Source organism: Ambystoma mexicanum, chromosome 3p, assembly GCF_040938575.1.
Source record: "Ambystoma mexicanum isolate Mex_15411 chromosome 3p, UKY_AmexF1_1, whole genome shotgun sequence".
Taxonomy (NCBI): domain Eukaryota; kingdom Metazoa; phylum Chordata; class Amphibia; order Caudata; family Ambystomatidae; genus Ambystoma; species Ambystoma mexicanum.
Window position 1 is genome coordinate 396,150,909 of NC_090925.1, and position 24,714 is coordinate 396,175,622.

A 24,714-nucleotide genomic window follows, 5' to 3' on the forward strand; every position below is an offset into this window, starting at 1 on the left:
GTATGCATGCGGGTGTGTGGCACCAGGTAAATGAAGGAAGCAATCATTCTTAGAAGGCGCAGTTATCCGAAGACCAGCTACATATTGAGTCATTTGAAATGGTATGTTTTGGAACTCGCTCAAAGGGGTAGACTAGGGCATCTTCTGTCCGTATTAGAGCTCCAAGAAACTGTTTTACTTGACTAGGCACGAGACTGGATTTTTTCCTTGTTGATTGAGAATCCTAGTTGAAACCGTAGGTTGTTTGTTTCTTGGGTGTTTTGTAGACGCGCTTGGACTTTTGTAAATACCCTTGCCGCTGAGGTTATGCCGAAGGGAAGTACTTTGAACTGGTAGTGAGTGTTTTGTATTTTGAACCTTAGGTATTTTCTGTGTGCTGGTCATCTTGAAATATGAAAGGATGCATCTTTCATACTCAATTTTGTTATGTAATCAGCTTGCTTTAGAGTCGTCATCCTGAATTTTTGCGGCTTGACAAACGTGTTTGCAGGACGTTGATCCAACACAGAGCGCATGGTTAAATCCTTTTTGGGGACAAGGTAGTAGATTGACTAAATACTTTTGTCTAACTCTAGCAATGGGCCTAGTTCTATTGCTCCTTTGTCTTGTAGTATGCATTTCTCTGCTTGTAGAATCAAGAGATCCTCCTGTGACATTCTCATTGATCTTGGTGGATGATTTCGAGGTGTTTTGATGAATTCCATCAAATACCCTTTGGTTACTGTTGAGAACACCCACTTGTACGATGTTCTATCCTCCCATGCATAGGAGGGTACATGGACGCGCAAGTCATTTATTGGGAGGGTGTAGCAGAGTCTCTAGAGGCTGCGCGAATACCCAGTCATTTGCCTTGTGTAAAACCTCATTGTTGAGAGGTTTGAAGACTGACCCTGTGCTTTATACCATGGGGAAGTGTTTGAAGTAAAGCTTGACTGTGTCGCTCTTGTAAACCCTTTGTTCCAAAAGGAACGCTGGGTATCAAAAACTCCCCTCTGAACATAGGGGTTATTAGTAATCTGTGGTAATGTCTTAATGATCTCTTGCCCTTTGTTCGCAGTTTCTAGCACTTCATCCACCACCTTGCCGAAAGGGTAGAGCCTTCTATGGGCATATTTATAAGATTTGCATGAGTTTCAGGCTTAAAGCCTGAATTGCTAATCCATGAGTGGTGTTAAAGTAATATTTTGAGCGACTGGTTTACCCTCCTTGGCTATTTTCAGTAACTTGAGCTTTTGCTGGGTCGGGTACTGTATCTAGGTGGCTCTTAACTAAATTCCACTGGGCACTGTTGCAACTGACAAGCAGTGTAGTGCTGTTTGTTATACGAGTGGAGTATGCACCGGATGTGGCAAATCTTACCTAGAGCATACAGTCTTTTACATTCTTTATCAGGTGGTACCTCTGTTTTAGACAATGGCATGCCTGCGCTTTTCCTTGTTGTGGTAACTACAAGTTACTCAGGTTTCACATGACCCCTAATATATACAGGATCTGATGGAGAGGGTCTGAAAACCTTTTTTGACCCTTGCATTAACTGTGCGTGTAAGGAATGGTGTGTTAAGCGAAGGGACTACTCTTCTTTGAGTCAAGGGGAGGTATGGATTGACGGACATCCTTTTTCTCATTTAAGATGTCATCCACAAAATATGTGCCCTCCACAGATTCTTGGGTCTGGAATTTGAAATGATCTGCAGCCTTTTTTAGGAGAGCATCGAATAGTAGTAGTCTGGCAAAAAGGGATGCATGTCCGGGTTCAGTAACAATGTCTGCGGACTGTAAAATAGATCATAGCTAATAGGGTCAATATACCAGGTTGCCCGGTCATCACCCTGGCCTTGATGATTACCTTGGTCTTGATTGTAACCTTGGTCTTGAAAGTCACCCTGGTCTTGATAGTAGAGCAGATTGTCCTGTAAAAGTTACTGCGATTCATGAATAATGTCAATAACATTATGAGTAGGAGACTTACAAAGACCCATCTGTCCTAGGAGATTTAGCAAAAGGCTCTCCCGACATTAAATCTAAAGTCTTCTGTCTAATAGGGTATTTGTCCATAAAGGCAACAAAAGATGCAACTCTATTCATTGCCCAAAGCGTTCCCTGCTCCATACACCGGTTTTAGGCATTACTGAAAGTGGGAACAAAATAGATTCAGGGTCTTCACTTTTTCTTTTGCTATGTAATGACTTCGACAAAGAAGTGGCTCTACAACATTCCGAACTTTTTGGGATGATACCATAGAAGTGGAAGGCTGTCAAAACCCCCCTGTGTGTTATTCCTTTGTAATAGTTGTTTTGCGGATTCTGAGGTTTGTTTTTGCGTATGCGAAACAGGATCCACCGCGGGGTTAGATTGCATGGCAATCAACACCTTTTTGTGTTGGTCACTGCCATGTGCTGGACGCGAGAGTAGAAGTGCAGCAGGCTTTTGGCATGTGTTTTCGGTAGGCCTCGAGGTGTCTTCTGCTGCTGTGTCACCTTTCTTTGATACATCAGTTGAAGACAGGCTGGGGGATATGTTTTTTAGATGTTTGTTCCCCCCATGAGAAGTATGCTAGTGTGTGTCTTTGTTGGCTGGAGATTTCCCCACAAAAGTGCTCTGTGCTTGTCCTCAGAGGCTTGGGACAGGCACGCAGGAGTCTGTCGACTGCTCCAAGATGTCTATGGCATCTGAAATAGAGCCGTCACTTCCTTGGCCTTCTAGATCGGACTATGGCGCGGGTGGGGGTCTGAAATTCGACGATCCTAGAGTGGGCTGTCCACCCTTTAGTCCGTCTCTCCTTTAGCATTTTAGGCTTAAATAGTTTGCACGAAGTACACCACCTTTTGGGATTGTCACAGGGAAGGCAGTGGTTACACACTCGATAAGTGTCTTTCCATGTAAATTTACGGTTACAGGAGCGACAGAATTTTAAATGGATTCTTTCCATATTTGATTGAAAATGTAAGTAAAGGCAGTGTGATGAATCTAGCAACATGTCACAGATTCCCTGGAGGGAAGCTTCTCTTATGTAGCCAGGGAAAGGTAGAAGCTACCCAACTCTGACCCTACGGGTGGCTAAATGCAGTAGGATCACGTAGGGGAGGTCAAACTCCAGGAGACAGAAAAATACTCAATCTGAATATTGGTTCTGCTGTAATTTTTAAAGACACCCACAACATTCATGGATGGCTTATTCTGATGTAGATTGAGAATTCCTGCATTCAAGGACAAGAACATTATTTATCCCCCATCCCTCTCGTATAGTACTGAGACAAGGAAAATGGAAGGAGTAACGAGGATGACCAGAAGCAGTAAGCCAACGCCTGATTCTAGTCTTTGGAGAATGCTATCCAATGTCAAGCCTTTTAAAACCGACACGGCTGAACAGAAAGAGAGACAGACCGCTGCGGAATCCAAATTGTTCTGATGCTCGTTGGGACACCAGAGGTGAGAATACTGCAGGACACAGCACAAAGTCTGTGGAGAACGGCGTGCAGAGGAACCGAGCTGAGAGAAGTTCAACACATTATTGCCATGGGCAGGTGGAGCAACCAAAAGCAGAGGAAGGCAAAGCAGGAACCCAACCGCTAATAGGACGCACTCCCAGTCAGCAGGCTGAGAGTAAAGAAGATGGTGAGACACGAGGAATGCCGAAGCCGCCAGTGAAGACCGGTAAAACAAGTGAGAGCGAATGGGACACGGACGCACTTCAGGGCGAATGCCACGTACCATGGACAGCACGAGAGAATCCAACTAAAGGAACTGGAATAGTAAATACGTTTCAAACATTGTTAAGAAAGGCTTCATGATCCAGCACTTGATAAGCATTATTTCCTGGATGCAAAAGAGTAAATTGAGAACGGAAAAGCCTGGCAGGATAGTGAACCAGGCAAAGAGTGAGTCTAGGACTGGAACCCGGTAGAGGACATAAGCCTTGGCTGGAAAGTGAATCTGGCAGTGTGCGAGTCTCTGACCCACATCCAAGTGAGATACTCTGGCAGGAGAATAAACCAGGGGTAAGATGAGAAGTGAGAAAACTCAGGGGTAAAAACCCCATCCTGAAACTGTGGAATAGTGATAACCAATATAAAATAAGGTAGGACCAACACCCCTTTTAAGGATAAGTAACAAAGTTGCGAATACCCTGGCGTAGAAAAAGGATTGAGAAAGCACAGGGGTCAAAATCCCTCCTTGAAATTGACAATCAATGGAAAAAGGGAGAACCGTACCAGGATAACAGATCCAGAGAGTGAGAGATTGAAGCATTCAAAAGAAAGGTGTGCTGAAGGGAAACTCAAAACTGAAGTAAAACATTGGGGGAAGAGTGGTCCCCCCTATGAAGCAGTGGAACCTTACAGACTCTTTTCCGGACGTACCGGATAGAAAGTGGAATACCTTAAGAAACAGATAGGGAGGACCCCTTTTCCTGGTGGAACTTTATTTCTTTTCTATTCTGTACCTTAGAACTTTGAAAAAAGCTATAAGTATAGTTTACAGAAATCCCCGAGTTGCACATTACATTGAGCTTAGTGTGCAAGGGTCAGTTTAGTTTATTTTTGATACAGGACGCTTTTCAGTTGAACATCTTGACAAAGATGGCCCTTAGTTTTGTTGAGGCACAAAAAACCCCTCGTAGAGTTAGAACCAGGTAGGACTTTCTCCCAACCCTTTCTTTATTTCATTTTAATAAAAGTCTATGACCAAAAACATAACGCAACTGTGTCAAACTCTTATTCTTGATCCCCTACAGCAGCCAGACAAAAGTAGTAGGAAAATAAAGTGAAAGGATGCATTAGCTAAAAGAGATGGAAACAATCAGTCCCCCCCACTCTCCCTACTGCAAGGACGAGGCCTGACGTACGCCGAAGCCTATCGTTTGTCGAGCCACCCTTGAAATTCAGCTGCTGCTGGACATCGAACGTTGTCCATTAAACATGTCTTGAAAGAATGAGCCTATGCAAAGAAGCTAGGTTTGTTCAAATATTGTAATTTTAATATTTAAGTAGCGGATGCCGCACTAAAAGCGACGGACCACGATGGTGGAAAAAACAATCTGAGCGACCTTGACGCCAAAAGGACCATGGGTACAGTACACGTCACACTAGGGATACACGTCCAGCCGAAGTCCCTTTTCGAACTTCAAAAACAAATCATGCAATACTCTGCACCTACCACTAGATGTCCGCCTATGCAAAGCATGAGATTCTACACAGATCCACAAGCCTCAGAAATATACACACACACACACACTCTCTCTCAACAAATATATATATCCTCTAAAAATTGTGACGACTATACACTGACCTTGTCAAGAGAGGATAGGACCCCACTCAGACTGGTTTGGGAGGCTTACCAGGGAGAAATCCAGAGTTAGTCATACCCCAGAGGAGCATGGCAGCAGTTGAGAGGGCCCCCAATTCCTGGTCCCTGCTCATTTACGTGTAGTACAACTTTGTCTCATACCATGCCTCCTAAGCAAGATGCTTGCCAGATTCTATTTTTCCCATAGCCAATATACAGGACCTGGGGCCATGGCAAGAATTGACAGAGAGAAGAGGCCCCCAGCGCCACATGAAATCCACGTTACGACACCTTGGAACGTCTGAGTGAGAGCAACCCTCCAGAATTCCATGCAGCCGTGTTTTTAAATCAGAGGCTGAGAGTCAGAGGAAGGAGAGAGAAATGGCAGAGAAGGAAATACAGTGCCTATCCAGCTGCGAGAAAGCCCACCCAAGGCTTCCCAACATAGTGAGGAAATGCTCTTGGACAGCAGCAACCTCGCTAGACAAATCAAGGACTAAACCAAGGTAAGTAGATCACCACAGACTGTACCAACTTAAGGAAGCACATACCAAACTCCTCTCCCCAGCCCCCAACACAAACGTGGGCATTGCAGCACCTCCAGCAGCCATCACTATTCAGTGGCAGTCAGACCCAAAGAAAAGCGATGGGGCTTAGTCCACTTTTTAACACCTTTAGTGCTTGTAACACCGCCCGGGCGGGGAAGGCAGGGTCAGATTGGCCAGGCCAAATTACCCAATGGCAAGAGATGGTGGTGCGGGCGGGGGAAGGAGTCAGCATAAAGATGTGTGAGGGGTCAGAGATGTGGGGTGGGCCACTTTGTGAAGGTTTTTCAACAAATGACATTTTATTATTTTAAAAGGTAGGCTGAACACCTCACTAGCCCTACCCAGACTAGGATTTCTCTGCCTAAAATAAAGGAAACGCTAACAAAGGAAATCTGTCACATACAACAAAAAATAAGGTTGCATGGCAGTTCAAAAGCAACAAAATAATCTAACAGTTGAATTAGTAATGTACCAACAGTCTCCTTGAAGCCTGGGTGAATTCCCCTTCCCCAGATTCAAGCAGGTGTCTGCTTCACAGTTCAAAAGAAACAAAGAAATCCTGGTTTGCTACAAAGTTCCAACACACTTTTTAGCAACTCCAACTTGAGAACGGAAAGTTCTGTCTTTTTCTTGAACAAGATTTATCCTATTCAAATAAAGAACCTTTTCTCAGTTCATAAACAGCCACGGTGATTGTCTTGGTCAGAATAATTTGCAACACTAAAGCTCTCTGAAGAAATATACTTCCTTCATGGCAGTTTTACACAGTTCTTTCTTCAGCACCACAAGCAACAAATTGTCTTCGTCAGCATCACTTTATAGCACTGCATCAACTTCTACCTGGTTTACTCTTGTGCCATGTCTACTACTCCAAACATTGGTCATATGGGTATATTCCCCTGCCCGAACAGCATTTGACAACCGCAAGGGCCTTCTGTAGTTTAAGATCAACTGACAAGAGTTTTACAACAGCTTAACAATGGTGATCACTTTGCAGCTTCAAACATTTAACATTCTTCAGGGAAACTAGATTCACATTGGTGCTCTTTAATACTCCTCTGCAAATTACGCTCCTCCCCTTCTGAATAACCTTTTCCAGAAGGGCAGCCTTTTTTCAACACTCGTTTCCCTACCACGTATGTAACCAAATACTGACAAAGATGGGGTGATGGGGGTCATATTTTGCTTCTCCGTTGACTTTGGCAATGTGGGTTTATACCAGTGTTCGGTATATGCTTTATAAAAGATGGGCAACAAAAATCACAATGCATGGACCTTTCATTAGTCCCCCTTTGCCTTTGGAAATATCTGCTGGGTTTAAACTGCCTTGGTTTTGATCTCTCTTGGCTTGGGCAATGGTTGTAGGTATTGGTTCTTAATAATATTGCCCCATCGAGTTGCTGGGTTCTCCACAACCTTACCCGCTTAAAGTTAGTTATTTGGTTTTGTCAAACACGACTTTGGCTGCCAACAGTTCAGTATTTAATGTCTCTCACACCTATGCAACTGCTGCTTATTTTGATAAAGGCCTGCTTTATCAAGTGGCCTCAGAGCGCTCCAGGGTCCCTAACAGCTTGTGAACTCACCGGGTAAGGCGTGCGCATCCAAACCCCACCCTTCCAGGACTTCTGCTTCTGTCGCTCGTCGCAACCCGCCAAACTGCTTCCCCTGGTTCACTGTCGCTCACGCCACCGGCAACAGGAGCTTCAATTGCTCTGCAGGCCCTCTGGTGCACGTCAGCCACTGGAGACAGCCTCCCGAGAAGGAAAACCTCCCTCGCTTTCGCTTCCCACCGCAGAGCCTCTGCAAAACGGGTATCCAGAGGGCAAGCTTCCCTTTTGCATGCTTCCCGCTGCGAGAGCGCTGCACTTAAGATTTATGGGGGCACAGACTCTCAGAGGACAGCTACTTCTCCCTCATCCAGCGTCTGTCGGCTGCATACATGGATTACACTGCTCATTCTGCTTCTCATGCTTTCCTTGCTTCTCTATGGCCTGCACCTGAGGGGGCTTTTTAAGCCTCTGTCTCCTTTAGGTGTGGGTCATTTCTGTGAACCATCTGACCACTCCTGCAACATTGTACCTTTTAGCCTTCTTCCTCATCCCAGTACTTAGGGAAATTGGGACTTGCAGTCCCAAATGACAAAGTTAGCTTTTCTTACTTATGTTTTGCAATAAGCCATTAGAAGGTTGGGGTCTCGGGGAAAGTTGAACAAGGGGATTTCCCATCCTGACCTGCTCCCCCTCCCTCATGAGATCTTTCGACAAAACACCACCCCCAGGATTGGGATCAGAAAGCGTCTGCCTTTCGCTGGCCACATGAGAAGTGCCCCAGGCCAGGTTTTCTGGGGAATCATTACCGATTCATCAGAGCGGGCAACAGGATTTTGTGGATTATTTGGGTGAGGTGGGAGGAGGTGGTTGCGGACCAAGAGACCAATATGAGGGAGGGAGGAAGGAAGGAAGAAGCAAAGTGTGAAGGCAATTTCCGAGAGCAGGAGAGGTATTGGCTAGTGAATGCAAGTAGTAATGAGTTGTGAATGAGAGGGTAAGGAGTGTGGCTAGGAGAGAAAGTGTAGGGAGTGAATATGAAGTGCTTGTATGAGTGAAAGGAGGGTGCCTGAGTAAAAGGTGGCGTGGAGCAGCAATATAACTTTCAGTGTGGAGGAGGGAGTAGGAACATAAGGGTGGAGACGAGGCTGAGTGAAAGACATCAGAGGGACAGAGGAGGAGAAGGTGGGTGGAGTTGAAGGAGAATAGTGAGAGGGGAACACCAGGCAGTGAGAGGGAAAGGAATAACAAAGGAGTGATCGAAAGGGTCAGGCAGAATGTCTGTAAGGCACAATCCAATACCCTTTGACTAATCCATGGATGTCGTTCCCTTTTCACTAGGGGAAGCCCCTTTACACGAGAAATCAGTCCCCTTAAAAAATACCGAGATGGGGAAGAGTTCAACTGACTCAGGATCAGTAGTGAGTCGAAGCGGAAGTGTGGAGGCATGAGGATTACCTATAGGAGCCTTGTTGAGCGGTCTAGTGTTTTCCCAAGTCCTATTGACCAGAGCAAGTAGAAAAGGGAAGACAGACTCAGGAAGTATGAAAGAAGCCTTCCCCAGAGGAGCAAGGAGCAGGCATGCTGCGTTAAAGCAGAAGTAGATGTAGAAGAAGCTGTGAACCAGAGACTCTGTCATAAGGTGGGGGGAACTTTTGAACGCTAAGTGCAGAGGACTGGGGGAAGCCCAGGAGGCCTTTTCAAAAAGGACCCAACCAAGAACGCCTAACCCTTCCATGGGTAACCAAGGAGACCATATGCTGCAGGACTGTTGCTGCACACCAGAGACGCAGAGAAGACTGCAGAAGCCCAAACCTTTAGCAGAAAGACCACAAGACTGGCCAAATACTACCGGGCGAGACCATAACAAGGTACAGAGGTGACCGACATGGTTAGTAGGGGCAGAAGGGAGCAGTGGGATACCCTGACCCAGCCAAACAGGGGGAAGATGGGAAACTTGGGGGAAGCAAAGTAACCTTCCCACACCAGGCTAAGAGGGGCTCCCATTACCTCTTGACAAGGTCAGAGTACTGACCTTGTCGCACTGTTCATCAGATTCATTTTACATTGCCATGCATAGAGTATTGTCATGTGCGGGTGGTTTAGGAGTAATTACTAAAAATACATTTTAAAAAAGAGCCTAAAACACTCCCAACGTAAAAACTGAGATTACATTATTAGAAACTTTGAATACAAACATTTTGCATGATGAAACACAGTAGGCCTATCCCACGCAGCAAGGAGGGGTGGAGATTATTCATCTGCTAGGCTTTGCTGAGCCAAACGAGCCAGCTACAACACTGCAACAATGATCCGTCTATAGCAGGCTTGTCCAACCTTTCTGAATGTGGGGCCGAAGCATTAACTTTTTGTCACCCAGTGGGCCGGCGAGCCAACCCAAAGCAGTATATTAAAAAGCGATATTGTGTGACCTTTGACACAATAGCATCACAGGCAGCGATAGCCATGCAGTCCCAAAGATAGCTTTTGGTGTCATGGGCAGTGATCAAAGGTTAGTTGCTTGTGATTTCTTTCAGTGTCTATGTGTTCATATTTTTCTGAAATAGTGGGGGCGACCGAGCATAGCGAGGGAGCTATAGGATTCTAGGGAGGGTTGGGGGGTTCCCCCCCACCAAGAATTTTTCTTCAAATATGAAGTTGAAAGGGTGCATTTTACAGCAGAAAAGGTGACCAAAAAGCCATAAGTTTACAATCAGTTCTAAAGGAGAACATGAATATTCCATGTCACCAACAGCAGAAAAGAACATTTTACAACACAACACATTTTAATGAGCAATGTGTCCACAGTAAGACAGCACTGTCACTGATGTAACACATTGGTCATGTGTCATGTGCCTCTGTAGCAACATGTCTATGCTGGCTGTTCCCAATTTAGGCCAGCATTGTCCTGTACAAAGCATGATTGATGCTGCCTGAGCATGTGCAGTGTGCCCAATACATATGGTAGCTTATCTCTGTAATACACATTACTTCTGTGGTGATGAAAGAAGCATAATTCAATTCAACAGATAAAATGTGGAAAAGCCATCACCCAAAGGTGAACCTAATTGAAGAAACGCAATGTGAGCACAATCTTAAAGTATGCAACCTAGCAGGCCTAGTGCACACTTTACCTTTTCTTTCACCAATAAATCGGGGGGAGAGCACGAACGCAGTCCCCCACTACCAGAAATAATGCAGTTGTGTATCCCGCATTTGGGAACATAGCAGGGGTCAGCAAATCCAATGTGCAATGGGTAAGCCTCACCCTGGGAAATCTGCCCTTGAGATCAGATTCTCCCCTGCCAGCTAAGTATGAGTTGCATGCAAGAGTGCAGGGGTTGGGTCAGTTCTGGGAAGCCCCTCTAAGCGAGGGTGAGAAGGCAGGCCCTGACCCAGCCCCAACCCCAACCCCCCACCCCCGGAAGCTCTGAGCGTCTGCAGGGCCGCCTGTCCTGCGTGTAGGGGGAAGCTCCAGCAGGCAGAGCCCAGCAGAAGAGCAGATTGTAGCCCAGTTCCTTTCTCCCATCAGGCCCTGCTCGGCCCGAGATTTGTATAAATGGCAGGATGGCTCGAGCAGGCCTGTTGCAGTCTGCCCACTGGCCTGTCGGCCCCACACGGGCCCATGGCCCTCCTGAGCAGAGCTGCTCAGCGCTGGCCCCATTGACACCATCATAATCCTCCTGGACCTCGACGCTCCACCACCCCTGAGTTCTGCTCAATGACAATGCTGAAGCTTTGACATCTTTGCCGTAACCATATGCCCTGTTGTGTCAGCCGAGCCTGCACAGCGCGAAAGGCAAGTATTCCCTTGTCCGGGCCCAGAAGTCACTGAGTCTTCCAGTGCCAGCCACTTGGCACGGCCTACTGTTCCCAGCGTTTTCTACCCGCAAATCAGCACCACTGCCAAACAGAACTGCATCATTGGGGCCCATCGTTGCTGCTCTCCGACTTGACCCCAGCCCAGCGCAAAGGCACCCATGTTTCTGGTCCGATGCTGAAAAGCCTGGCTCTGCTGAGATCCGAAAGACAAGAACTAAGGTATTTTGGGAACAAAGTACTATTGTTTTTTGTGTTGCAACTGTATCAGCTCACACCTCTCCTGAAGGGTATAGGCTGCCATCAGACTGCGCTACCAAAAGAGTGAAACTAAGTTATACCTGTTGGGCTTGCCGGTTTCACTTTTATGATTGGGATCACTGCTGCATGGGTATTAAGCGCGTTATAAATAACGCATCATATCAGATCATATCATAGATCACAGATCAAGATCATAAGCAACTTCCAGAAACCTTGGCAGGTGGTCCAATGAGGCCCATTTGCAGGTTGCAGTGTGTTATTGGGGCACTACTAGGGTAACATATTGTGCTGTACATGTGGTATTCGCCATGCTTTGATACCCCACTGGCCACATCTATAATGTCCAATGTACTTGGTATAATGCATGGACATTTTCATCAATCCACACTGTGTTTAGAGGTAAACGTAACTGAGTTCCCGCTGTTCTTTGTCTCGAGACGAGGAAAAAAAGCACTGCAAGGGTTACGTTTCTCAGCTGATAAAGGTTCATCTTCGGTGACATTCGCAATTCAAAAGAACGATTTTTGGGGCAGACAGGCTGTGTCGCTGCAACCCCTGCTAAACATATGTCCAGAGATGACAAACCTTGAAAGTACCTCCGCACAATGGCCCTCTGAGCAGCAGCACACGGCTAATCAGGGGTTCAGGAATCCGCTGTGCTGCCCACGCTGAGAATAATTCCTGCACAGCACCTGTCCACATAATCCTTCGCCCGGGCCAGCACTCTTCTCCTCACCTCGCCACCTCATCCCTTCATCTCGGCTCGCCTTTTGCCCCTCGGAGCACCATGCAAGAGAGGAACGGGCATGTCTGGGCCGGAGCCCGTTCCTCTCTTGCATGGTGGGTCCTACTTGCCTGAAATGGGATATTTAAATGCAAAGTAATTGCTACTATATTAATCCCAATGTTCATAGTTTGTGGGAGTACTGGGCAATTGTATGGACCCGCACTCACTGAAAATGAATGGTATTCCCGAGGTAATCCTCACTATGCCGTGATGCAAATTAGTCTCTCCTTCCTCCATTTTTTTTTTTAACTCAAGAGTTATCCAACATACGGCCTGGCGGGCCACATAAAATGGCTTGGTCTATAGTAACACATTGTGCATAAATGAAACAGACGAACAAGTTACTTTCTTACCTGGTAACCTTCTTTCGATGGGATGGTCCGACGACGTATTCCATATCTATGACAGGTAATGTCCACAGCTGTGCTGCTTCGGAAAATCTTTGGCGTCTGCGTCCTGCGTCGATGCGCCGTCCCACGAGGACCTCCTCCGACGGCCGACGTCACCCGATGTGATAAGTAGGACGCACAACGCCCATAGCCTCAGTTATAGTTTTTTCCCCAGAACGTGTGCCACCAGTTTTCTGCCAGTCAGACACACAAGGCCTTGCGGAACGCAAGCTGCAATCGCAAAAGAAATTCTGCAGCGGGGAAGGCAGGGAGGGAGCGATATGGAATACGTCGTCAGATCATCCCATCGAAAGAACGTTACCAGGTAAGAAAGTAACTTGTTCTTCGAGGGGATTGGGTCCTCCGACGCATTGCATATCTATGACAGACTCCCAAAGCAGTACCAAGCAAGGAGGTGGGAAAGAATTTAGAATACAAATTTAGCATGCCCAATCAAATTGCGGAATAGAGAACTGCCTTGCCAAAGGCCAGATCTTGCCCTCTGATGGAATCGAGGGAATACTGACGTACAAAAGTATGTACTGAAGCCCAGGTGGCTGCATCACAGATGTGACGAATAGGAACTCCCCTCTGCAGGGCAGTAGACGCAGCCACTCCTCTGGTAGAATGGGCCCGGAAGTCAGCCGGAGGGTCCTTACCCGCCAAGCGGTAACACTCGGAGATAGCTAAAATAATCCAACGAGACAAAGTCTGTTTCGTCACAGCTTGTCCCAAATGCTTTCCAGCGTAACCAATGAAAAGTTGATCGTCCACTCTGACCCGGGACATGCGCGAGATATAAAAGCTCAACGCTCTCCTAGGATCAAGCCTATGGAGCCTCTCCTCTTCCTTACCAGGATGTGAAGGAGGATAGAACGCCGGAAGAACAACCTTCTGGCTCAAATGAAATTCCGAAACCACCTTCGGAAGAAAAGAAGGACGAACTCTAAGGACAACCCTGTCCTTGTGAAACAAAGTGAAGGGTGGCTTAACTGAAAGTGCCTGTAACTCACTCACTCTGCGAGCAGAAGTAACCGCAACTAAAAACACAGTTTTCAGAGTTAACAGCCTCAAATGGCAAGAATGTAAAGGCTCAAACGGAGCACCCATAAGAAACTTAAGAACAAGGTTCAAATCCCAACCTGGCACCAAAAAAGGTGACGGAGGTAACACATTAGTGAGCCCTTTCAAAAACTGCGAAATTAAAGGAATCCTAAAATAGGAACACTCTTCAGACGAGCGCTTAAATATCGACAGCGCCGCCAGGTAACCTTTAATGGTCCCCACTTGCAAGCCCCTGTGGGCCAAAGAAAGCAAAAAAGACAAAACCATGGGAATGTCGCATTCAAAAGGATCCACATTCTGAACTCTGCACCAGTCGCAGAACTTTCTCCAACGGCAACGGTACAAAGACTTTGTTGCCGGCCGCCTGGCCGAGAGCAACACCTCCATCACGCCTTCAGGGAGGTCCCAATCCTTATACCTCAACCTTTCAGAAGCCAAGCGTGAAGATTGAGGGATCTGACCTCTGGATGGAGAACCTGACCCCCCTCCCGAGAGAGCAGATCGTCTCGGTAGGGAAGACGACATGGAGGGCAGGTGGACAAGTCTAGAAGGTCCGGGTACCACGTCCTCCGGGCCCACGCCGGAGCAATGAGGATCATCCGGGAACCGAACCTCCATAACCTCCACAACACTTGCGGGATGACGGGGACTGGAGGAAACGCGTACAGCAGTGGGAATGACCACTCCACCACGAATGCGTCTCCTAAGGCTCCATTTGGAGGAAATTCCCGCGAGCAAAACCTTCACACTTCCGGTTGAAACTGGAGGCGAAGAGATCCACTTGAGGGGTCCCCCAAAGGGCGAAGATCTCCAGGAGAATCTCCTGAGCCAGCTCCCACTCGTGAGAGATCGTGCTCTGCCTGCTCAGAGCGTCCGACGTCTCGTTGTCGTCTCCGGCCAGATGAACTGCCGAGATTGAAGCTTCCTGCTGGATGGCCCAGAACTCGAGCTGCATCGCCTCCCTGCGCAGCGGAAGTGACCCTGCCCCCCGCCCCCTTTTTGTTGAGGTAGTGCATGGCCACCGTGTTGTCCGTCAGAATCGGGACACTCTTCCTGCGCACAGTCGGCAGAAAATCCTTCAGGGGAAGCCTGACGGCCGTCAGCTCCACCAGGTTGATATGGAGTCTGGACTCCGACGGAGACCAACGACCGCTTACTGTCAACTCGTTGGCATGAGCTCCCCATCCCGTGAGGGATGCGTCCGTCACCATCGTCACCTCCGGCCAGGGCAGCCAAAATGGGGCACCCTTCATCAGAATGCCCTCGACGGCCCACCACAGAAGGTCCCGGGCTACGGAGGGCGGCACCTAAGCAGGGTCCGACAGCCTGCCGGAGGACTGAGACCACTGGAGCTTGAGTGCCCACTGCAAATATCTCATCCGCAGACGAGCCTCTGGCACCAGAAGAATGCAGGATGCCATGAGGCCGAGCAGTCTCAAGAACTCGGACGCTGGGAGAGTCTGGGCAAACTGAAACTTGTGCACCATCTGCTGAATGTGAAGAGCCCTCACCTGAGGAGGAAAACACTGCCCCAGGGACGTGTCGAGCACTGCTCCGATGTACTGGAGCCGCTGCGTTGGTGTCAACTGGGACTTCTTTAAATTGAGGGAGAAGCCCAGCCTGTGAAGGGAGTGGCAGGTGACGGACAGATGATCCAGGACTTGCTCGGGAGAGCTCCCCCTGATCAACCAATCGTCCAGGTAGGGGTAGACATGAATCCCCCCTTTCCTGAGATGCGCTGCCACCACCACCATGAGCATGGTGAAAACCCTCGGGGCCAAGGTCAATCCGAACGGCAGGACCCGAAACTGAAAGTGCAAGTCGCCAACCGCGAACCTCAGGTACATCTTGTGCTTGGGATGGATCGGCACATGGAAGTAAGCATCCTTGAGGTCGAGAGACACCAACCAGTCCTGAAGTTGAAGGGCCTGGAGGACTTGAGAAAGAGTCACCATCTTGAACTTGTCCTTCCTGAGGAGTTTGTTCAAACCGCGGAAGTCCATGATGGGTCTCAATCCCCCGTCTTTCTTTGAAATCAAAAAATAAGGGGAATACCATCCCTTGTTCCTCTCCGCTACAGGCACCAGTTCTATGGCGCCTTTCTCCAGCAGGGCTTGAATTTCCTGCGCAAGGAGCGGATCCGGACTCTTCAAAGAGAGGTTGCCTGGTAGATTGTCGTGAGGCCTCTGCCGAAAAGGAAGACAGTAGCCATGGGTTATGATCTCCAGAACCCACACATCCGAAGTAATGGCTTGCAACTCTACAAGATGCTGCGCCAGCCTTCCCCCAACCGGCGAACCACGGGACCTGGCCTCATGACTGAGTGGTAGCGGCTGCGGTGTTGCCTGATGGCAAAGAGGCAACTGCCCGAGCAGCCTTGGCACCTCGAGTACTTTTGTTTCCACCTCTGGAACTCTTACGATGGCCTCTTTGACTGCTAGCTCCTCTTGCTTTACTGAAGGACGAGTAATAGCGAAAGGAACCTCCCCTCCATTGCTGTCCCCTAGGACGAAAAGGCGGAGGTTGGTGAACTGCAGCGGCCAACGACTTTGCTGCAGCTTTGGAGGTCTGCAACCTCTCAAGGCTCTCGTCAGCCTTGCTGCCAAAAAGGTGTTCACCGTCAAAGGGCATGTTGAGGAAACCATCCCGTTCGTCCCCTTCGGCAATATGATCAGCCGCTAATGCAACACAGTTCCACAGAGTGTGTGTGAAACGAGACAAGGCACATATGGAGTTGGCTGCCTGAAGCGCCATACCCCAGAAGAAAACACTTTCTTCGCCCAACCGTCAAAACGTTTCTCGTCCCTATCCGGAGGGGTGGTAGGATACGACGCCTGCTTTGCCGGGGCCGTAGCCGCCTGCACCACCAAACTCTCCGGGTTGGGATGTCTAGACAAGTAGCAGGGGTCGCTACTGGCTGGACGGTATTTACATGACAAAGACTTGCCCACTGCCAGGAGACTCTCCAGAGCAGTCCAAGCCGCTGCCACCCTTCTCTGCAAAGCCATATGAAAAGGCAAAACCAGGTCAGTGGGTGGACCGAGATCAAGGATGTCCATGAGATCATCCTGAACGAACTCCCCTGGGGGAGTTGACCAACCCAAGTACTCGGTAACGCGACATAAGGCACCGATATGACGAATCGGCATGAGTGCCAGGCTCTGGTCGACAAAACTCCACCTCCGGAGAGGTGTCCAGTCCACTGGCATCATGCAGTGATTGCCTCAGGTCATCAAACTGACTATGGCCCGTCATACGGTCATCCGGAACCGTAACCGGAACCAGGCCGCCATCAGAGCCTTCATCACCCTCTGAAATGTACTCCAGGCGGGGAGAGGACAACCTCTGCGGACCAAAGCAGTGACGGACCTTAGCCATAGCCTTTTTAGGGGCAAACCCTGTGCCACGGGGCCCCTCCGACACCACCGCCTCGAAAGGCGTCGAGGGCGCAGAGCGAGTCGGCGTCGACAGAAAAGGCGACGACGTCGAGCGAATCGGCGTCGAGCGAATCGGCGTCGACATCAGCTGCAACACCTCCAGCATCTGCGGCGCCAACAGTCCTCGAAGCCGGAGCTCCGAGCGTGTCTCTCGACAACCTGGGTGCCGACGGCGTCGACGACCCCCTCGAAGACGGAACCTCGAGAGAAATAGTCGACGACCTCGGCGCCACAGGCGTCGACGTCTTCTTCGAAGTGCGTCGAGGACCGGGACCTGGTACGGGCATGGCGAGAACGGCTACCCTTGTCCGAGCGGGACCTCTCCTGCGAGCTGTGCCGACCACCCGAGCCCGAAGGCGTACGGCGGTGTCTCTCGACCGGTGCCGACCGACCCCACTCTGAGGCGCAGACGGACCGGTGCCCTGCGATTCCAGAATCGCTAGCATCTGCTTCCCGAAGGAAGCCCATTCCTCTGGTGTCGCTTGCATGGAGGGATAAGCGACCCGCCGACGGGCGGAGTCCTCGGAAGAGGACGGGGAAGGCGACCTATGCCGGCGCTTCCTGGAATGCCTAGAAGAGGCGGAGGAGTGGCGAGACCGACTCCTGGAAGGAGACCCCACCGGACTTCCGACGACGACGCAGAGAGTCACCCCTCGAGTCATCGGTCGAAAGCCCCGCAGACCTCGACTTCCGGGGCTTAGACACCCGACCTACCGACAGTTTCTTCATGCGTTCTCGCAAGGCCTTCGCAGTGAGCGCCTGGCAGTCGACACAGTCGTCCGTATTGTGGGCCTCCCTGAGGCACCAGAGGCAGGCGTCGTGCGAGTCTGTGACCGACACCTTGGACCCACAGTCCCTGCAGTTCTTGAAGCCCGGACGCGGGGTCGAAGATGAGAAAGACATCACCACGAACAGGTCTTCACACCAACCGAACAGGTTCAACGAACCGAGAAAGAAAACAGCAACTCCAACGAGTCGAGGCGTACTGAGATTCACGAAGCGAACACGTTCGCGGAAAAAACAGAACTGAGGCTGTGGGCGTCGTGCGTCCTACTTATCACATCGGGCGACGTCGGCCGTCGGAGGTTGTCCTCGGGGACAGCGCATCGACGTCATCGACGCTGGACGCAGACGCCAAAGATTTTCCAAAGCAGCACAGCTGTGGACATTACCTGTCATAGATATGGACTACGTCGGAGGACCCAATCCCCTCGAAAGTTTGTTAGGAAAGGGTTTGCAAAAAGTGGCACCTACAATTATGTTGGCGAATGGACAAGAACATCAAGGTAATTGAAGGACAGCATAAGTGAATGTAAACCTCATATGGAACTTGGTACAAAACAAAATGAAGTTGCACAAACTGTTCCTTTCCCACTACAGTATGCAGGGTACCACTTGCTTTCTTTAATACGGAATCTCTGCTTAATTTCATAGTAAGTAAAGCAGACAATAAAGATTGCTCACGCTAACAGCTCAGGAAGTCTTCATTCTATTAAAGACAAGGAGGCTCGCATTATGCTTTACTCTTTAATTACTGCCATTAAGAATTTTCAACAAAACATTTCAAACCGTAACATTTGCTCTTTTTTTCTTCCTTCTGTAAAAAATACCAAATATGAGAGGTTTTAAAAGTACTAACGCCACTGTTCTTTTCTGCATTACCTCCCCCATGACCCTCCGGGGCCTAGTAGTCCAGACCTCTCCTGATCCACCTATCCGAGAGCAGGTCGCAGTATAAGAACCCTCCATGATAATCCTCTGCCTCTTTCTTTCCTCTCCATCGTGTACTGAACTCGAAACTGTCCTTTATTTGATCAACTGTCACCCTGAATGAAAACTGGAACTGACTGCTCAACTGTAACTTGCTAGGTCCTCCGGACCACCTTGAACAAACTTCTTAACATCTTTGATCTGTGTATGGAGTCAAGTCGCTTTCTGGTCTTCTCCTACGAGAAATGGAAAATACTTCATGAGGGCGGGCCAACAACATCTGAGCATCAAAAATACATATACAGGTTCAGATTTTTAAATACTTCATTTGGGTGGGATATAATGCTCGCCTCCTTGTCTTTAATAGAATAAAGACTTCCTGAGCTGTTAGCGTGGGCAATGTTCTATGACAAGACAGGAGGCTCGCATTATGCTTGTTCAAAGCTTGCCACCACTGCATTAGTAATATTAGAGACCGGCTTGAAGTAAAAGGTTTTAAAGGTCGACTCTGAGGACCAATCTGCCGATTTCAGAATGTCCCGAAGAGATACCCCAGTTGTAAATGCTTTAGAAGCCATCGCATCCCTCATAGAATGCGCCCCAAATACTGACAGATCAATTCCAGCCCATTGCATAACCTTGCACACCCATCTAGCGATAGTAGCCGCTGCAACTGCATGGTAAGGTTTTCGGCGCACTATAAGCATTTGGAAACCCCTTGTGGCCCAAGGTGCTCTGTGGAGATTTCGTAATCCTTGATGCACTGGGCAATGCATAGCTTTTAATTTTCTGTGAAGTAAGGGTATGAAATCACTCGCGATCCAGTCTTCGTTCTTTTCGCTATGTGAAAAGCTACCACGTCTGGATAGAAGATCTTTCTATCGATCTCCAACGCCTTTACGTCCGATACTCTGCGGCATGATTGTTAGGCAGAAACCTGTGCAGTTCCCTTAGGGACCACTGCAAAACGTTTAAGACTACAGGAGTAAGCGGGAAACCCAATTGGTAGCAGTCTGCACCACCCAGATTTACCTGGTAGCTGTGGCTGAGCAGTCAGACTTCTCTCAAGAAGAGTAAGGCAGTATATAGAGTATACACAATAGGACTAAAACACAGTAGAACAAGCAAACACCGACCCGAGCTTTGGTATAAAAGTATATATTTATTTAAAAACACACTTATGAAAATACACTGGCACTAATATATCAAGCAAGTTCAAACACAGTCACTATAAGCATATACACCTCCCTAGTTAATTATTCGACAAGTCTAGGTTAAGACAGCATTTATTTAGCAAAACAGAGGAGAGCGCGTAACCGTAGATGGCACTCCAATAATTCGTTAAAAAAGGGAGAGAAAAGGCAGAGTAGGAAAATAACACAGTACCAACACTTAAGAAACCACAGCAAGTCAAGAAAGGCAGGGTCTACTGTAGAGCCAAAAGTTCATAGGGCAGGTCCACTCTTGGAGAGCAAGGCGGAATGTGCCCAAGATCACACAGTGTAAATGCACTCAAAGTCTTTGCAGAAAAGTCAAAAAGAGGTTGGGTCAGTTCAGAAAGGTAAAGTTAGCAGGTCTGAGGTCAATCCAGTTAGAAAGTCAAGGATTTACGGGACACCTTGGACAATCTGTGGAAAGGGAGACCAGGCGGGACACTAACTGCAATGGTGAGAAAGCTCCAGCGGTGGCAGTTGTTCCTGGCATCGGGTGCAAGTCGTGGCTTCGACCAGAGGAAGAGATGATCTCGACGAGGAAGAAAGCTGGAGGTCGTTACACTGCCAGGGAAGAAACCAGCCGCGGAGTTCCTGATTAAACGGTACGACCCTTTTATTCGTGGTAGTGGTGAAGCGTGGCTATCCGGCCGCCGGGGTGCTTGGCACGGGCGATTCGACCAGGAGACGTCCAGGAAGGCGAAAAAGGCGAACTGGTTGGTCCCACCAGCTCAAAGGAAAGAAGACTCTCCTGGAAGAAGATCTCCTCTGTCGTCGGGGAAGTGGTGAGTTCGTACAGCAGGGCTCCACCGGTGGTGTCGTTGTTGTAGATGGCTCAGCTTCTCCCCTCTTCGGATTCTTTAGGTCCTGTGGCGACTTCTGAAGTTCCAGTCCCCAAAGCCCTGCTTTTATGCAGAAAAACCCCCATTCAACAGCCTAGCTGTCACTCAAACATGCTAAGTGGTGAGCCGGGTGGCTCACCGCTGGGCCAATCACACAAGAGTGCGACTTGAGTTGCCAAGGCAACTCAGTTCAGGGTGCCTAATCCCCCTCCCACACATCCTGTAGACCCCAGACAGAGTGGCACCATTTGGAGGGCTTCTGTGGAGAAACCAGCCAAAAAGTGGAACAAAGGGCTCGACTTGGGTTAGAGTTTCGGAGGCGAACACAAACGACATTTTAAAACCGAGTCCTGGCAAAAAGACCCAACCGGGGAATAAATATTAAATAAATAACCCGGCGGTATTTTTAACATTGCGCCAAAAGGTGGTGCATTTAAAATCAATTGGAAAATCCCATAAGAAATATTCCAGTGGAATATTTCACGTGGTATTCACTGCCCCCAGCCAGAAACTCGACAAGGGGGGGACTGGCTAGTGCCCCCTTGGAAAATAGACCCAGGGGCAATCGAATTACCCCTACCAGTACTTCCACAATATGATGGTTTGCACTGGTTCTGTTCACAATTTGAGACTAGTAAAGCCAATGGGGACTTTACATGCCCTGGGAGACAATAGTCACTCCCAGGGTATGGAGTCTATGTTTGGGGGTCACTATGACACCCCTGTGTTACTGTACGGTGGGTGCTGTGTAACACACATACCAAAAACACATGAAGCCCTATGGAGTAAAAGACCCCATAGCCCATAAAACAAATTTACAGTCAAAGGACATTCTCAAATCAAGAGTGGGAGAACAAGAGTCTCACTCTTAGCAGGAGAAAAAAATAAACCCCAAAAATCCAGCAAAGCTGCTGGGGGACTCACTAGGTTTGGGAAATTAGCCTCAACAAAGAATTCTCCCTAACAATGATGTAAGGCACGATATCATTGCCAGTTTGCCTGATAACTGCGAGCGGGAAAGATCTTTGTTTGCGGGCCATCTAAGGAAACGTTCTAACACTACTCTAACATCCCATAAGACTGCTTACTTCAGTTCTGGGGGTTTTCTTATTTTTATTCCTTTGAGAAGCCTCAGGACCGCTGGGTGCTCACCTACTGCAATCCCTTCTATTTTATCGTGTCCCGCTGATCTATAAACACCTATCGTTCTAAAAGCTCCCCCTTCTTGAAATTTAGTCGCCAGAAGGTTAAGAACTTGCACTAAAGGGGCTGAAACGTGATCCAGACACTGGTCTGTGCACCATCGCGCCCAGGCTTTCCATGCAGTGCTATAGCTCCTGATAGTGGAAGGCACCCAGGAATCTTTGATGCAGTCTGCAGCGATTCGCAAGATTCCTGGCAATTCCCACTTTCTCCTGAAATCCTGCATGCTAGCAACTGCAGCTTGCCTGTTGCTATCAAGGGATGGCTCTGGCCGGACAGTCCTAGTAGAAGGTCCGGCTGAGCGGAACTATCTACGGAAAATCCGAAGAAAGTTCCATCGCTACTGGAAACCAGGGCTGGGATTTCCAGAGCGGTAGTACTATCACGAGTTCGGCACGATCTCTGAACTTTCGCTAACGCTCTCGTGATCATGACAAATGGCGGGAATGCGTAATGAAGCGCTCCGTGCCAAGTCTGTAGGAATGCGTCCGCGCCCGCTGCTCCCGGGTCTATCCTCCAACTGAAGTATGTCTGCGTTTGAGCGTTCAGTCTGGATGCAAATAGATCTATGTGTATTGGGCCCCAGCGTTTTTTCAGCTTCTCGAAAACTCGTGGGTGAAGTTTCCAATCGCTTGAATCTATCAGATACCTCGAGTTCCAATCCGCTACCTCGTTGAGAGCTCCTGGCAAATATTCTGCTGTGACTGCAATATGATGTTCCAGGCAATAATGCCAGAAATCTTTCGCTAATTCCGCTAGTAGCTTGGACTTTGTCCCTCCCAGCTTGTTTATGTAGAAAACTGTGGAGATATTGTCCATCTTGAGCAGGACACAACACCTTGCTTTGCCCTTCGTGAAGGCTCGCACTGCAAATGAACCTGCTAACAACTCGAGGCAATTTATGTGCAGCTGCAACTCTTGATCTGACCATTTTCCTCCTGTTTCTACTTGCTCGCATCTGGCTCCCCAGCCTGACCTGCTTGCGTCCGATTCTATAACCAACTCTGGCGCGTCTCCGAAAATGGCTCGGCCATTCCACACCTCCATATTCTAGAGCCACCAGTGAAGCTCGGTGAGCGCTTCGCTGTCCAAGGTCACCAGTTGGTGATACCTGACGCCCCCTTGTAGATGCCCGATCTTGAGACGTTGAAGAGCCCGGTAGTGGAGTGGGCCTGGAAATATTGCCTGAATCGAGGCGGCTAACAATCCCACTACTCTGGCTAGACAACAAAGCGAAATAACTTTCTTCGCTATCACTACTTTGAGCTCTTTCTTGATCGCGCTCACTTTGCGATGAGGGAGCTCGAGGGTTGCTTTCACTGCGTCTATGGTGAAGCCTAGAAATTACATTCTCTGAACTGGCCTTAGTTGTGTGTCCCAATTTACTAAGAACCCTAGAGAGGCCAACAGCGTGCAGATCCATTGTACATTCTTGATGAGCGTACTTCTGTCTGAGGCTAGTACGAGAATATCGTCTAGGTATATGATAATACGTATCCCTCTCTTATGGCGGCTGCCACCGGTTTCATCACTTTGGTGAGGGCCCACGGGGCGGACGCCAACCCAAATGGGAGACAAGAGAAATGCCAAATTTGGTCTTTCCACCGAAAGCGCAGATACTTCCAAAATTCCTGAGCTATCGGAATTGTAAGATAAGCGTTCTTGAGATCCAGTCCCCTTGGCGCAGGAGATCGCGCAGAAGGTAAATACCTTCCATCTTGAAATTATTGTACTCGAGCCATGCATTTAAACTCTTCAAGTTTATGACTGGCCGAGTCTCGTCTCCCCTGTGGACCAGAAACATGTTGCTGAGGAAACCTGGCTCCTCTTGCATATCTCGTTCTATAGCTCTCTCTGTCCAGCGGCTTTCTTATGTGCAGAGACATGTACGCTGATACTCTGGGTGAAGACACCCATTGTGAAGATTTTGGGTGTCTGATAGTCTCTGGATCGAACATGTCAGCAGTGTTCTCCATATCTTGGGGGTCGACATTTTCTTTCAAGTGTTGTGAGGTGTCTTCGTCTCCTTCCCCCTCATCATCGGGAGAGTAGCCCTCGTCATCATCCCCTAAATTTTTCACCCCCGGGGTAGGAGGACTGTCCTGGCTCTTTCGGTTTCTCCAGAAAGGCTCTCTTTAGCCTAGCAACGGGGTCGCTTACATCTTGGAGAGCAGCATCCTCCCTTTCATTAGTGCTCGGGGGGGTGGGGGGTCAAAGAGTGTTTGCTCTTCCGAGCTACCTTACGCCCCTTTGGTTCAACTCCGACGGGTGTCTGGCTGACAGCCCTGCCTCTGGGCTCTCTGCCCACCTTTTCTTGGCAGTTACCTGCTTCTGCCTTTCTGCCATCATAGCCTCCAGAATTTCGAGCCTTTGAGTTATAGGCTGTACTTCTAGCGAGACTGCTTGAGTAAGCGAGTCCCCTAGCACTTTCTTGAAGCACTGAGATAAATCAGCTTCCTGGTGGGAGGGTTCCTCCTCCCATTCTCCTGCACTCCATTCCGGAGAAGTTGATGGTGTTTGACCAGGGCTTCTCTATGCAGCCATTACTGCTGTTGGCAAGGCCAACTATCAGCTTGTCAGCACTGAGGAGTGGGAAGGCTGTACAAAGT

The 24,714-nt window shown here is 48.7% G+C and overlaps 1 protein-coding gene and 1 non-coding gene across 2 annotated transcripts in view; both read right to left on the reverse strand.

Annotated features, from left to right (window-relative positions):
- Window positions 1-24,714, reverse strand: part of RAB22A (RAB22A, member RAS oncogene family) — a 711,558-nt gene that overhangs the window by 584,913 nt on the left and 101,931 nt on the right. The gene's annotated exons all lie outside the window — the stretch shown is intronic.
- Window positions 10,537-10,698, reverse strand: LOC138581530 (U1 spliceosomal RNA). Its single transcript, XR_011304603.1, has one exon. It is a non-coding gene; the product is annotated as a U1 spliceosomal RNA (small nuclear RNA).